Source organism: Rattus norvegicus, chromosome 4 (assembly GCF_021556685.1).
Source record: "Rattus norvegicus strain SHRSP/BbbUtx chromosome 4, alternate assembly SHRSP_T2T, whole genome shotgun sequence".
Taxonomy (NCBI): Eukaryota; Metazoa; Chordata; class Mammalia; order Rodentia; family Muridae; genus Rattus; species Rattus norvegicus.
In genome coordinates, this window is record NC_141537.1 from 113100598 (window position 1) to 113116416 (window position 15819).

Consider the following 15819-nt stretch of genomic DNA (forward strand, 5'->3'; position numbering starts at 1 on the left):
TCAAATAAAGTTTATTATGGCCTGACCTAGAGAACATTCTTGTGATAATTTGTCAAAACAAAACCAAACAAAAATGTTGCACACTTTGTGTTCCATATCCATGTCGTGAATAAAGTCATCCACTTAGATTCCCTGGAGCCTACCCATCCCAGGTTTGTGATATGCTTTAGGGATACGCCCACTGCTAATTTCGTTTCTTTCTCTCCTTTTTCCCCTATATCTGATGCCCTGCCCTCTTCCTCTCCCTATCCCTTCTTTCATACACTGCCTAGATATATATATTTCATCTTCCATTCTGAGAAATATTCAAACATCCTCCTTTGGGGCCTTCTTATTTGGTTATTTTGGTTCTATTAATTGTAGCATGATTATACTGTACTTTATGGCTAATATTCACTTAAAAGTAAGTACATACCATGCAAATCTTTTTGGTCTGGGTGACCTCACTCATGATGATATTTTCTAGTTTCATTCACTTGCTTGCAAAATGCATGATACCCCTGTTTGTAATAGGTGAGTCATATTCCCTTGTGTAAATGAACGTCATTTCCTTTATCCATTCTACAGTTGAGGGAGATTTGGTATTCCAAATAAAGGTACATGAGTATAGTTGAGCAAGTGTTCTTAACATTCTTGTTATGGTATGGTGGGGAATCTTTTGGATATATTTCCAGGAGTGGTAGAGATGAGTTCTGGGGTAGAGAACTAATCCAAATTTTGTGAGAACCCTCCAAATTGATTTCCAGAATGGCTGTACAAGTTTGCACTCCCACCAGCAATGGAGGAGTGTTCTCCTTGCTGTTCCACATCCTCTCCAGAATGTGCTGTCCCTTGAGTTTTTGACTTTATCCATTCTGATGGGTGTAAGCTTTGGAATCACACAGTCATTTTGATTTGCATTTCTGTGATGAATAAGGATGCTGAACATTTCTTTAAGTGTTTCTTCACCATTAAAGATGTAGCGAGTCAGGAATCCCAGTAGAGGAATAAGGATAGCAACCTATTCACAAAAGCTTTGATCCAAAAAAATGTGTCTTGCCTACAAAATGTGCAGGGATAAGGATGGAGTAGAGACAGAAGGAAGGGCCAATAAATGACTGGCTCAAATTTAGACCCATTCCACGGGCAAGAACCAATTCCTGAAACTATTGATGATACCGTTTTGCTTGCAGAGAAGATTGTAGCATAACTGTTCTCTGAGAGGCTCTACATACCAGTCAGGAAATAGATGCAGAGACCCACAGCCAAACATAGCTGGGGCTCATGAGTCTTGAGGAATTGTTGGGTGAAGGGTTGAGGGACTCAAAAAGGATACAAACTTCACAGAAAAACTAACAGAGTCAACAAACATGGACCCAAGGAACTTCCAGAACGTGAGACATGAATCAAAGAGTAAGCGTCCACTGGACATAGACCTCCCACCCCACATATATGTAGTAGACTTGCAACTTGGTTTCAATGTAGGTGCTCTAACAACTGGAATAGAGGGGGGCTATCCCTATATCTGTTGCCTGTCTATGCATCCCATTTCTTTCTTTCTTCAGGCTGCCTTGTTTGCCCTCAGTAGAAGAAGACTGCTATGATTTGATGTGCCAGGGTGGGGTGAGGCCCAGTGCCGGACATCCAGAACAGAACAAAAGGGGAGTGTGAGGAGGGAGGAATAGGGTAAAGGAGCTGTAGGAGGTATAGACTGGGAGAAGAGGGTGATCAGGTATTCAGATGTAATGTGAATACATATATTAATTAATAAAAATGGTGCTATTGTCCAAAAAATGTCTGAAGCTAATTTGAACTTTTTCATTAATGTCTTAGACAGAAAAGATTTCAAGATAGCTAGGTATTGACTGCGTCATTTAGTTTTTAGAGAACACCCTTTTACAGTTCTATAATCAAAAGAACCAAACAGAGCAAAGGGTACTGCATATTGAACAATTTAAGGAGAAAAGGAACACACAGTAAACAGAATGTTAGAGCTAAATTCTGTGCTCCAGGGAATGAAAAATTTAAGGAAATATCTGATATTAAATGGAATGAAGGGAGAGGCACCTTAGGGCAGAACCACACTCAGTTAATCCAGAAAATCATAAAAGGGAAAGGCTAGAGGGATTTTCTTGGACTAAACAAAAACAAAAATCTTATGCAAGCATATCTAACTTAAGGATCCAACCACAGAAAACTGAAAAATGTAGTAGCTTAGGCCATGTGGTTCTGGCCTTAGAGTCAGGAAAGATATGGAAGAAAAGGAGTTATGGGATTTTCATGTTCAGTTGAGGAGAGCCACTCAGTTCAGGTGTATGGCAAGGAATTGATGCAGGGAGGCCTAGAAGACTATCAAATGAAGTTGGTAACGTGAAACCTGGATTGTTTTTAAAGACTCCAAGATGTTTAAAATGACAGAGCCATTGGATATTTGCCAATAAGGGCTGTTAAAGATAATATGGACCTAACCCAAGAGAAATACATATAATACAGTCAGCAAATTAGAAGGGTAGAGCCATCTACTAATCCCTTTATCAGCAGACATGGAGTTACAAAATTTAGAGTTTGTTTTCCAGTTTTTGATCTTGTTTGACATAATATTTCACCATGATCCCTTTCCTCCCTTCTAGAATGATAATGTTTATGCTTTTTTCGTTGTATGCTGAAAGCATGAAATATCTTGGAACTCAAAAAATACTTTGGAATTTTAAATAGTGTTGAATTTGTGAAGAATTGTGGGTGCTTCTAAAGTTGGACTGAATACATTTTGAATTTCAACATGGCTACAATCATACAGAGTACAGGAAGTTGAATGTGGTGGTTTGAATGAGAATGACCCCATAGGTTCATGTTTTAGAATGATCAATATCTAGTTGATTAATTGTTTAGGGAAGATTAGGAGGTTAGCTTTGTTGGAGGAGGGGTGGCACTTTCTAATACTGTAACCAATCCCCCAGTTAAACTATCTATAATAGTTGCTTTGGTTATGATGTCTCTTCATAGCAATATAATAGTAGCTAGTAACTAATAGTAGCTAGTAATTAATAGTAACATAAGCCAAATTTTATGTGTGTGTGTGTATCCTATGTATGTATAACATATATACATATACATGTGTGCATGTGTGTATACATGAGTGTTTACTCACATACATAATAGATAGATAGATAGATATAGATAGATAGATATAGATAGATAGATAGATAGATAGATACATAGATACATAGATACATAGATAGATACATAGATACATAGATAGATACATAGACAGACAGGTATATGATAGGTAGATAGATAGATAGATTGATAGATGAGATGATAGATACTATGTTAATATATTGATAGATTTGTAGGTCACAGATTAATTCTGATAGATATCATATAAATACATGATAGATAAGAAAAATATATATCAAGATATTTAGGTGATATACTAGATAGTTTATAGATGACTGATAAATATATGAGAGCTGGCTACCTTCATATATAAAGAGATGATAAGAAAAGAGCATAGAAATACAAATGCTAAATAAGATGATGATTGACAGAGATGATTGATAATAAATGTTATACTATCTGTATCTATTTGTCTACACGTGAAAACATAGCTATATTCAAAACAGTTAATAAATTATATAGAGACAAAAGAGATGTATAGGTAACATGAATGGAGAAATGATAAAGAGATAGTATATAGATGTATAAGTAGATAACAATTATCCTATATGGTAATGTCTTAGTAACCATGACAAATTTATACAGTGAATAAACAGACTGACATAGCTGTTATATATCAATCACCTTGGAATAGAGTAGAATGGAGATGAGGGGAGGATATATTGGATCCAATGGAAAATACTGGGGTTAATTTTTAATCAAATTCACCCATGAAGGATTCATGTTCAGTTATTTGCATACACCTATATAAAGTTTATTGTGGTGAAAACTCTTAGAATTATGTCTGGGAATATTAACTGGATAATCAATGTTGTTGAAAGCTGCTTGCCTGACACTCAGTAAACCCTGGCCTTAGATGAAACTGTCTTTCTGTTGTCCTAATCTCAGTGCCAATTTAAGGCTCAATTATTTTTTAGCAACAAAAAAACAGCATCAGTAGCACCTGGAAATTTTTCTCTGGCTCAAATTCAGAACCAGAAGCTCTGTCTGGCGTTAAGACTTCAAAAACATGTGTTTCAGGTAAGTGTATAATTATGATGTACACTAAAGTTTAAAAATCTTGGTTAATTATAAAATTATATATCAAATGTGTTAGAAGCACATTTGGTTTTATATTCTTAGTGATTCTATTAGGCTGAGAACACAGGAGATGAAGGTCATCATGCATCTGGGTGGACAGCTGATGATGAGATTAAATATGCATTTACTCATTTAATTCCACCTGGCATGAGTGTGTAGCTCAGAGGACATTCTGCAGGAGTCACTTCCCTCCCCCATTCATGTTGATGCTGAGGATCAAACTCAGGTCATGAGATTTGGTATCATGCTCATTTATCCCCTGCTCCATCTCGCCAGCTCCACTGATGGGTTTTTAACAAATGAGAAGAAACAAAGTATAACTGAGTTGGCTAGTAGAATTACTTATGGCAGCCTAAACCCTAAAAATACTAGAAAAGCTTTGGGAAAGTCTATGCCTATGAAATAAGAGTGTTCATGCACGTGCATATGTGCTCGCACACACGCGCGCGCACACACACACACACACACACATTCACATACACTCATACCTACTTAAATACCACCTTAAATGCATCAAAAGGACATAGGTAGTGTCCTAAGCATTTGTGTACTAGCCAGCAGAGAGGCTGCTATAATTAAGGGAAGTGCATTAATGGAACATAATTAGATGGTTGAGAGCAACCACTGTTAATCTAAAGATAAGACATTCAGTGAGCTTGTAAGATGTAAAAGCAAGTTACAGGGCTAGGACCTAGATCGTACAGACTCAGCAGACACAGAGCGTACAGAAATTGTATAAATACTTCACAAAATGGCGAAAAGCAAAACTGAATTACTGATTTTAAGGCAAATTTAAAGAAAAGTTGTATTTACAATAAATGATAAAAAACATGGGAAATGTAAATGTGGCTAAAATATCCAAGAGAAATGCACAAAGACATGACAATATTTTATACACTAAAGTCTAGGCAGTAAAATTTGAGATTTAAGTTTCTGTGGTTAGTTGATTCTGCGCTAAGACTCTAGCACTTGGTGAAAATGCTGAGTTTTCAAATCACGGATAAAGCCATTGGTCATCAATTGTATGGTGCTTCTTAGGTCACAGGCATTCTAAACATAGGAATGAGGGTGTCAAACATGCCTGCCCCTAAGCTGGGTTAAATCAGTACTGCCAGTTTCAAAACCCTGAATTGTCAGTGGCATTGGATTTTCTTCAAATTCACTGTCCTTGGTGACGTACCGGGCAGTGCAGCACACTGTAAAATGAAACTCACAGATACTTGCATCCAAACCGAAGGTTCTGCTTTGTGTTTCTAAATACTACAAGAGCTGTCAATCATTTCCCTTCTGGTAATTCTATTAGGAGTTTCACTGGGGATAAATTTATGTTTTCTTATGATTTATACTCTGAACATATTCTTGAAAAACTACATTATTTTAAGTCACATTTTTGAGAATAAACATATATCTGTAGAAGAGTCAAGTTCAGTAATCAACTAGGCACTATGTACTTTTTTCAACACATAGAAGTGTACAACCTTAATTATATATGATACAAAATGTTCTTAGTATAAATAATCTGTAAAATTAATATGATATGTCAATTTAGAAAAATAATTATAAAGCATAATAGGGTTTCAAGATTGGATTTAAAGTGGAAGCAGAATTAAGAGGCCAATGTAGATATTTTCAGAAACATGAATCCTTTTGAACAATGAGAACTATATGCATACAAATTAGCTAAGTGTTTATCTGAAATAGATAAAAAAGAAATAAAAACAAAAGGCTGTAATATTAGAAGGGAGAAATAAGGAATATTTAGTGGGTAATATTGGACCTAAATTAAGTCACATTAAATTTATATATACAGCCTCCATTTTATTCCTCATATACAATTTAAAGATTATACCATATTCATTTATGATTAAGAATCATCAATATAACTGGTTCTGTGTTGTGGATATTTTACTTCAAACAAGACATGCTGAGAAATAATTCTATTTGTCAAAATGATCCTGGAGCTATCCACAGTGGTAGCCATCAGGATGGTAGATCAGGATGCTATTAAACATCCCTTGATGACTCTGTGGCTAACAGCTTTTGCTAACCCCACAGAAGAGTCCATTTCAATTCCCAGATTCCAGACGAGGCAGTTCCAGTGAGAGAAAATGGAACACAGTCTCCTGGCCTCCACACATACCCATGTGGACATGGTATACACACACACACACACACACACACACACACACACACACACACATCAAACACAAAAGTATTTGCCCCAAATGATTAAAAAAATCTGAAAAATTCTATCTGTATCACAACTTCATTTGATTTTAATTGATAGTATACTGGTTAGTAGTCAACTAGCTGAGATCTTGAATTACCAGAAAGGTGGAATTGTATTCATGACTGTGGGGATCTTCTTGATTAGGTTGGTTCCAGTAAGAGGACCTGTCCACAGCTGGCATCATTCTTGAGGTAGCATCCTGCATTATCTAAGAGGAGAAAGTGAGAGGGACACAAGCACTCAATACGCCCTTCTTCCCACTGCATATGTGTTGTCACCAACTCTTTCATGCTCTTGCAGTGCTGAGTCCTTATTGTGTACTCTGCATATAGCCTGTATGACAATACAAATTCTTCTACTTTATTTTATAGAATAGTCTAAATATCAGAGTTAACATTACAAAATAAAACATTTCACAATATTTCAGAACTCAGTGTTCTGTGGGGGCTGGTGCGCTGGTTCAGGTGAGGAGGAGAGAATTCAGGCAGGAAGGGGAAACAGCTTTCACAGTTCCCAATGCTGACCCTTCTCCTTTCTGTCACTGCTTCCTTTGCTCAGGCTGGGCTGAGCCAGCAAGAGACTGACTAGCCAGAGAGCGGTGCAGGAGAACTTCTGGTGGTGATTCCCGAGAGAGCAGATCTCTTCCCCAAGCAGTGGTGTTACAGCTCTTATGACGGAAGCTCTCAGATGATGGACTAATCCTTGCACACTTTCAATCCTGAACACGATTCTTTTTTTCCCTCCATCTTTTTTTTTTCAAGGCAAAACTGTGCAGTTTTTATTCATTCAGGAAGGCAATAGTGTTCCATAAATTGTAGACAAAACTCCTGTGTCATGTACATTAGATAATGTGGGCATGACTAAACTTCGCTGTATTCCCACCCACTGCACACACTTACAAATGCAGTCCCTACACAAAAGTACCAATCCCACAAACAAGCACAAATCATATGTCACAGCACACACGTTGCAGCATACACAAAATAGCAACTGTCACACCATCCCCTTCCAGAGCCCTGAGTAGCATTTCCTGTAAGTAGCAGTCTCCCAGTCCCTGAGGTCTTACATAGATTTAGACTGATCTGTCTTGTGACAAGAAGAAATCCTTTTTGGATGTTTGCCATGCAGTTTCATGGATCTACTATGGTCCTTGGCTCAGGAGAGGTGGGAATTTAGCTCTTGCTCCAGCACTGAAGGTGGTTGCAGTGTCTGCACCAGCACTGTGTGAGCTCCAGGAGAAGGGAGAATGAGGTTGGCACACTCTTCCCCTCTGATCTCTGCTCTGCTTCCTCTCACACATTAGCAGTCTGTGTTTTGCCCTTAATAGTTCAGTGTTGAATCACATCAGCTCATACACTGGCTCCCTAATCTCAGAAATCTGGGAATAAAATTCTCTGTGAGGGAGCATGACTAGGATGTTGGCTTTCAGTTAGTGAGAATCAGTGAACCCATAGAGATTTTTAAAAATAATATTTTATATTTTAAGATTATAAAATAATCACATATTTCCCCTTTCCTTTTCCTTTCTCTAACTCCTCCCATGTATTAAGTACTTCCCCTTATTCTCCTTCAAATCCATGATCACTTTTTCTTTAACTCTTTTGTGTGTGTGTGTGTGTGTGTGTGTGTGTGTGTATTTTCTTTTTTTTTTATTATTAACTTGAGTATTTCTTATATACATTTCGAGTGTTATTCCCTTTCCCGGTTTCCGGGCAAACATCCCCCTCCCCCCTCCCCTTCCTTATGGGTGTTCCCCTCCCAACCCTCCCCCCATTGCCGCCCTCCCCCCATAGACTAGTTCACTGGGGGTTAAGTCTTAGCAGGACCCAGGGCTTCCCCTTCCACTGGTGCTCTTACTAGGATATTCATTGCTACCTATGGGGTCAGAGTCCAGGGTCAGTCCATGTATAGTCTTTAGGTAGTGGATTAGTCCCTGGAAGCTCTGTTTGCTTGGCATTGTTGTACTTTTGGGGTCTCGAGCCCCTTCAAGCTCTTCCAGTTCTTTCTCTGATTCCTTCAATAGGGGACCTATTCTCAGTTCAGTGGATTGCTGCTGGCATTCGCCTCTGTATTTGCTGTATTCTGGCTGTGTCTCTCAGGAGAGATCTCCATCCGGCTCCTGTCGGTCTGCACTTCTTTGCTTCATCCATCTTGTCTAATTGGGTGGCTGTATATGTATGGGCCACATGTGGGGCAGGCTCTGAATGGGTGTCTCTGTTTTAATCTTTGCCTCTCCCTTCCATGCCAAGGGTATTCTTTTTCCTCATTTAAAGAAGGAGTGAAGCATTCACATTTTGATCATCCATCTTGAGTTTCGTTTGTTCTAGGGATCTAGGGTAATTCAAGCATTTAGGCTAATAGCCACATATCAATGAGTGCATACCATGTATGTCTTTCTGAGATTGGGTTAGCTCACTCAGGATGATATTTTCCAGTTCCAACCATTTGCCTACGAATTTCATAAACTCATTGTTTTTGATAGCTGAGTAATATTCCATTGTGTAGATGTACCACATTTTCTGTATCCATTCCTCTGTTGAAGGGCATCTGGGTTCTTTCCATTTTCTGGCTATTATAAATAAGGCTGCGATGAACATAGTGGAGCACATGTCTCTTTTATATGTTGAGGCATCTTTTGGGTATATGCCCAAGAGAGGTATAGCTGGATCCTCAGGCAGTTCAATGTCCAATTTTCTGAGGAACCTCCAGACTGATTTCCAGAATGGTTTTACCAGTCTGCAATCCCACCAACAATGGAGGAGTGTTCCTCTTTCTCCACATCCTCGCCAGCATCTGCTGTCACCTGAGTTTTTGATCTTAGCCATTCTCACTGGTGTGAGGTGATATCTCAGGGTTGTTTTGATTTGCATTTCCCTTGTGACTAAAGATGTTAAACATTTCTTTAGGTGTTTCTCAGCCATTCGGCATTCCTCAGCTGTGAATTCTTTGTTTAGCTCTGAACCCCATTTTTTAATAGGGTTATTTGTTTCCCTGCGGTCTAACTTCTTAAGTTCTTTGTATATTTTGGATATAAGGCCTCTATCTGTTGTAGGATTGGTAAAGATCTTTTCCCAATCTGTTGGTTGCAGTTTTGTCCTAACCACAGTGTCCTTTGCCTTACAGAAGCTTTGCAGTTTTATGAGATCCCATTTGTCGATTCTTGATCTTAGAGCATAAGCCATTGGTGTTTTGTTCAGGAAATTTTTTCCAGTGCCCATGTGTTCCAGATGCTTCCCTAGTTTTTCTTCTATTAGTTTGAGTGTGTCTGGTTTGATGTGGAGGTCCTTGATCCACTTGGACTTAAGCTTTGTACAGGGTGATAAGCATGGATCGATCTGCATTCTTCTACATGTTGCCCTCCAGTTGATCCCGCACCATTTGCTGAAAATGCTATCTTTTTTCCATTTGATGGTTTTGGCTCCTTTGTCAAAAATCAAGTGACCATAGGTGTGTGGGTTCATTTCTGGGTCTTCAATTCTATTCCATTGGTCTATCTGTCTGTCTCTGTACCAATACCATGCAGTTTTTATCACTATTGCTCTGTAATACTGCTTGAGTTCAGGGATAGTGATTCCCCCTGAAGTCCTTTTATTGTTGAGGATAGCTTTAGCTATCCTGGGTTTTTTGTTATTCCAGATGAATTTGCAAATTGTTCTGTCTAACTCTTTGAAGAATTGGATTGGTATTTTGATGGGGATTGCATTGAATCTGTAGATTGCTTTTGGTAAAATGGCCATTTTTACTATATTAATCCTGCCAATCCATGAGCATGGGAGATCTTTCCATCTTCTGAGGTCTTCTTCAATTTCTTTCCTCAGTGTCTTGAAGTTCTTATTGTACAGATCTTTTACTTGCTTGGTTAAAGTCATACCGAGGTACTTTATATTATTTGGGTCTATTATGAAGGGTGTCGTTTCCCTAATTTCTTTCTCGGCTTGTTTCTCTTTTGTATAGAGGAAGGCAACTGATTTATTTGAGTTAATTTTATACCCAGCCACTTTGCTGAAGTTGTTTATCAGCTTTAGTAGTTCTCTGGTGGAACTTTTGGGATCACTTAAATATACTATCATGTCATCTGCAAATAGTGATATTTTGACCTCTTCTTTTCCGATCTGTATCCCTTTGATCTCCTTTTGTTGTCTGATTGCTCTGGCTAGAACTTCAAGAACTATATAGAATAAGTAGGGAGAGAGTGGTCAGCCTTGTCTATTCCCTGATTTTAGTGGGATTGCTTCAAGTTTCTCTCCATTTAGTTTAATGTTAGCAACTGGTTTGCTGTATATGGCTTTTACTATGTTTAGGTATGGGCCTTGAATTCCTATTCTTTCCAGGACTTTTATCATGAAGGGGTGTTGAATTTTGTCAAATGCTTTCTCAGCATCTAATGAACTGATCATGTGGTTCTGTTCTTTCAGTTTCTTTATATAATGGATCACGTTGATGGTTTTCCGTATATTAAACCATGCCTGCATGCCTGGGATGAAGCCTACTTGATCATGGTGGATGATTGTTTTGATGTGCTCTTGAATTCGGTTTGCCAGAATTTTATTGAGTATTTTTGCGTCGATATTCATAAGGGAAATTGGTCTGAAGTTCTCATTCTTTGTTGTGTCTTTGTGTGGTTTAGGTATAAGAGTAATTGTGGCTTCGTAGACGGAATTCGGTAGTGCTCCATCTGTTTCAATTTTGTGGAATAGTTTGGGTAATATTGGTATGAGGTCTTCTATTATGGTTTGGTAGAATTCTGCAATAAACCCGTCTGGACCTGGGCTCTTTTTGGTTGGGAGACCTTTAATGACTGCTTCTATTTCCTTAGGAGTTATGGGGTTGTTTAACTGGTTTATCTGTTCCTGATTTAACTTCAATACTTGGTATCTGTCTAGGAAATTGTCCATTTCCTGAAGATTTTCAAATTTTGTTGAATATAGGTTTTTATAGTAAGATCTGATGATTTTTTGAATTTCCTGTGAATCTGTAGTTATGTCTCCCTTTTCATTTCTGATTTTGTTAATTTGGACGCACTCTCTGTGTCCTCTCGTTAGTCTGGCTAAGGGTTTATCTATCTTGTTGATTTTCTCAAAGAACCAACTTTTGGTTCTGTTGATTCTTTCTATGGTCCTTTTTGTTTCTACTTGGTTGATTTCAGCTCTGAGTTTGATTATTTCCTGCCTTCTACTCCTCCTGGGTGTATTTGCTTCTTTTTGTTCTAGAGCTTTTAGGTGTGCTGTCAAGCTGCTGACATATGCTCTTTCCTGTTTCTTTCTGCAGGCACTCAGCGCTATGAGTTTTCCTCTTAGCACAGCTTTCATTGTGTCCCATAAGTTTGAGTATGTTGTATCTTCATTTTCATTAAATTCTAAAAAGTTTTTAATTTCTTTCTTTATTTCTTCCTTGACCAGGTTATCATTGAGTAGAGCATTGTTCAATTTCCACGTATATGTGGGCATTCTTCCCTTATTGTTATTGAAGACCAGTTTTAGGCCGTGGTGGTCCGATAGCACGCATGGGATTATTTCTATCTTTCTGTACCTGTTGAGGCCCGTTTTTTGACAAATTATATGGTCAATTTTGGAGAAAGTACCATGAGGAGCTGAGAAGAAGGTATATCCTTTTGCTTTAGGATAGAATGTTCTATAAATATCCGTTAAGTCCATTTGGCTCATGACTTCTCTTAGTCTGTCGACATCACTGTTTAATTTCTGTTTCCATGATCTGTCCATTGATGAGAGTGGGGTGTTGAAATCTCCCACTATTATTGTGTGAGGTGCAATGTGTGTTTTGAGCTTTAGTAAGGTTTCTTTTACGTATGTAGGTGCCCTTCTATTTGGGGCATAGATATTTAGGATTGAGAGTTCATCTTGGTGGATTTTTCCTTTGATGAATATGAAGTGTCCTTCCTTATCTTTTTTGATGACTTTTAGTTGGAAATTGATTTTATTTGATATTAGAATGGCTACTCCAGCTTGCTTCTTCTGACCATTTGCTTGGAAAGTTGTTTTCCAGCCTTTCACTCTGAGGTAGTGTCTGTCTTTGTCTCTGAGGTGTGTTTCCTGTAGGCAGCAGAATGCAGGGTCCTCGTTGCGTATCCAGTTTGTTAATCTATGTCTTTTTATTGGGGAGTTGAGGCCATTGATATTGAGAGATATTAAGGAATAGTGATTATTGTTTCCCTTTATATTCATATTTGGATGTGAGGTTATGTTTGTGTGCTTTCATTCTCTTTGTTTTGTTGCCAAGACGATTAGTTTCTTGCTTCTTCTAGGGTATAGCTTGCCTCCTTATGTTGGGCTTTACCATTTATTATCCTTTGTAGTGCTGGATTTGTGGAAAGATATTGTGGAAATTTGGTTTTGTCATGGAATATCTTGGTTTCTCCATCAATGTTAATTGAGTGTTTTGCTGGATACAGTAACCTGGGCTGGCATTTGTGTTCTCTTAGGTTCTGTATGACATCATTCCAGGATCTTCTGGCCTTCATAGTTTCTGGCGAGAAGTCTGGTGTGATTCTGATAGGTCTCCCTTTATATGTTACTTGACCTTTTTCCCTTACTGCTTTTAATATTCTTTCTTTATCTTGTGCGTTTGGTGTTTTGACAATTATGTGACGGGAGGTGTTTCTTTTCTGGTCCAATCTATTTGGAGTTCTGTAGGCTTCTTGTATGTCTATGGGTATCTCTTTTTTTAGGTTAGGGAAGTTTTCTTCTATGATTTTGTTGAAGATATTTACTGGTCCTTTGAGCTGGGAGTCTTCACTCTCTTCTATACCTATTATCCTTAGGTTTGATCTTCTCATTGTGTCCTGGATTTCCTGTATGTTTTGGACCAGTAGCTTTTTCCGCTTTACATTATCTTTGACAGTTGAGTCAATGATTTCTATGGAATCTTCTGCTCCTGAGATTCTCTCTTCCATCTCTTGTATTCTGTTGGTGAAGCTTGTATCTACAGCTCCTTGTCTCTTCTTTTGGTTTTCTATATCCAGGGTTGTTTCCATGTGTTCTTTCTTGATTGCTTCTATTTCCATTTTTAATTCCTTCAACTGTTTGATTGTGTTTTCCTGGAATTCTTTCAGGGATTTTTGTGTCTCCTCTCTATGGGCTTCTACTTGTTTATTTATGTTTTCCTGGAATTCTTTCAGGGATTTTTGCGATTCTTTCAGGCATTTTTGTGATTCCTCTCTGTAGGCTTCTACTTGTTCTCTAAGGGAGTTCTTCATGTCTTTCTTGAAGTCCTCCAGCATCATGATCAAATATGATTTTGAAACTAGATCTTGCTTTTCTGGTGTGTTTGGATATTCCGTGTTTGCTTTGGAGGTAGAATTGGGCTCCGATGATGGCATGTAGTCTTGGTTTCTGTTGCTTGTGTTCCTGCGCTTGCCTCTCGCCATCAGATTATCTCTAGTGTTACTTTGTTCTGCTATTTCTGACAGTGGCTAGACTGTCCTATAAGCCTGTGTGTCAGGAGTGCTGTAGACCTGTTTTCCTCTCTTTCAGTCAGTTATGGGGACAGAGTGTTCTGCTTTCGGGCGTGTAGTTTTTCCTCTCTACAGGTCTTCAGCTGTTCCTGTGGGCCTGTGTCTTGAGTTCACCAGGCAGCTTTCTTGCAGCAGAAAATTTGGTCTTACCTGTGGTCCTGAGGCTCAAGTTCGCTCGTGGGGTGCTGCCCACGGGCTCTCTGCAGAGGCAGCAACCAGGAAGACCTGTGCCGCCCCTTCCGGGAGCTTCAGTGCACCAGGGTTCCAGATGGTCTTTGGCTTTTTCCTCTGGCGCCCGAGATGTGTGTGCAGGGAGCAGTCACTTCTGGTTTCCCAGGCTTGTCTACCTCTCTGAAGGTTTAGCTCTCCCTCCCACGGGATTTGGGTGCAGAGAACTGTTTATCCGGTCTGTTTCTTTCAGGTTCCAGAGGTGTGGTGTCTCAGGCAGGGGCCCTTCGGCTCCTGGGCCCTCCCCCACGGGAGCCCAGAGGCCTTATACAGTTTCCTCTTGGGCCAGGGATGTGGGCAGGGGTGAGCAGTGTTGGTGATCTCTTCCGCTCTGCAGCCTCAGGAGTGCCCACCTGACCAGGTGGTTGGGTCTTTCTCTCACTGGGTCTGGGAGCAGAGAGCTGCTGCGGGCTGGGATCCGCGGGTGTGGGACTTCCGGTAAACAGAGAACGTGCCCGGTCCTAGAGAAATTCTGCTTCCGTGTGTCCCAAGCTCACCAGGCAGCTTTCTTGCAGCAGAAAATTTGGTCTTACCTGTGGTCCCGAGGCTCAGGTTCGCTCGTGGGGTGCTGCCCAGGGGCTCTCTGCAGAGGCAGCAACCAGGAAGACCTCCCTCCATCTTTATTACCTTGGGTATTTCTTATTTACATTTCAACTGTTATTCAGTGTCAGACAACAGGCATTTCCTATCTGTTTGGCCTGAGAGCTTGGGAAGACCTCATCTACATATTCGGGGCGTGATCCTGTGATTGATCCTGTGATTCTGTCTTGAACCTGTGTATGTATCCTGTGGTTATGTCCTCACCTGTGGAGGAGAGGCTTGAGGCATTGCCCTATGTGACTGGTCTGTGTCAAGCCTCTCTATAGGGTTCTTTAGGGGGCTGCAGCTATGTGAGGCCTTGCTATGTGAGGCAGCTATGTGAGGGAAATAAGGAATGAGCCAGCTGGCCCTTTTAGGATCTCCAAGCATTCAACAGGAATCAGGATACCTTTCATAATCAGCTGCCCCACAGTGTTCTATTGTCTGTGATCAAGACAAATCTTATGAAAGAAAGCATTTGATTGGGGGTTGGCTTAAGGTTCCAGAGTTTAAGTCTATTATCATGGTGATGGGGAACTTGGCTTACCAGCAAGCAAGTGAGATTTTGAAACCTCAAAGCCATCCCTCTCCCAGTGACAAGCTTTCTTAAAAAGGGCCACCCCTCATGATCCTTTGAATCCTTTCAAATAGTGTCATTCCTGGTGACTAAACATTCAAATATATGAACCTAGGAGGGTTGTTCATATTAAAAGCTTCACAATGTATTCATAATCAACATTTTCAGACAGAAAAGGGAACAATAATCAAAATTTGAAACACTTTTATCTGTATTTATAACTCAAAAATAGAATGATGTTTTTCAACATCAAGTGAAAAATGTGAGCTTTATATCTAATATTGGGTTAGGGTTAGGGTTAGGGTTAGGGTTAGGGTTAGGGTTAGGGTACATTATTGTTATTGATGTGTCTGTATGTCACACACACAGAAACACACAAACACACACACGCACACGCACACATACCCTACAGATACAGGTTTTTTAATATAACATAAACCACCTTATATTAGCATATGAATTGAAGCACGAGAATCTGAGCAAAGTGCCCACAACACA